This window comes from Triticum aestivum, chromosome 4B (genome assembly GCF_018294505.1).
Source record: "Triticum aestivum cultivar Chinese Spring chromosome 4B, IWGSC CS RefSeq v2.1, whole genome shotgun sequence".
Classification (NCBI taxonomy): Eukaryota; Viridiplantae; Streptophyta; class Magnoliopsida; order Poales; family Poaceae; genus Triticum; species Triticum aestivum.
The window spans coordinates 102,944,213-102,944,868 of record NC_057804.1 but is presented as its reverse complement, the minus strand read 5'-3'; positions in this window follow the sequence as shown (position 1 = coordinate 102,944,868).

Below are 656 nucleotides of genomic sequence, written 5' to 3'. Positions count from 1 at the left end.
TTGCGAGATCTACACCGATCACCAGAGTCTCAAGTATATCTTCACCCAACCAGATTTGAACCTTAGGCAAAGACGTTGGTTGGAGTTGATCTCAGATTATGATCTAGGGATTACCTACACTCCAGGCAAAGCTAATGTCATGGCTGATGCGCTAAGTCGTAAATCCTATTGCAACAATCTCATGTTGCAGCAGGGCCAACCACTTCTCCATGAGGAATTATGTAAGCTTAATCTTCACATTGCTCCTCACGGATTCCTTTCTACCTTGGAGGCGAAACCTACTATTGTGGATCGTATCATAGAAGTCCAGAAGCATGATACGGGAATCTCCCGAATCAAGAATAATATCTCCAAGGGAGTAGCTGGTTGTTTCTCTATGGATGAACGAGGTGTTGTTTACTTTGGGAACCGCTTGGTGGTTCCCAAGAGTCGGCAGATGCAACAATTGATTCTTAAGGAGGCGCATGAATCCCCTCTCACGATTCATCCCGGTAGTACTAAGATGTATTAGGACCTACGCCAGAGGTTCTGGTGGACTAGGATGAAGAGAGAAATCGCCGACTTCGTTGCTAACTGTGACGTTTGTCGTCGCGTTAAGGCAGAGCATCAAAGACCTGCTAGCACCCTTCAGCCTTTAGCTATTCCTGAATGGAAAT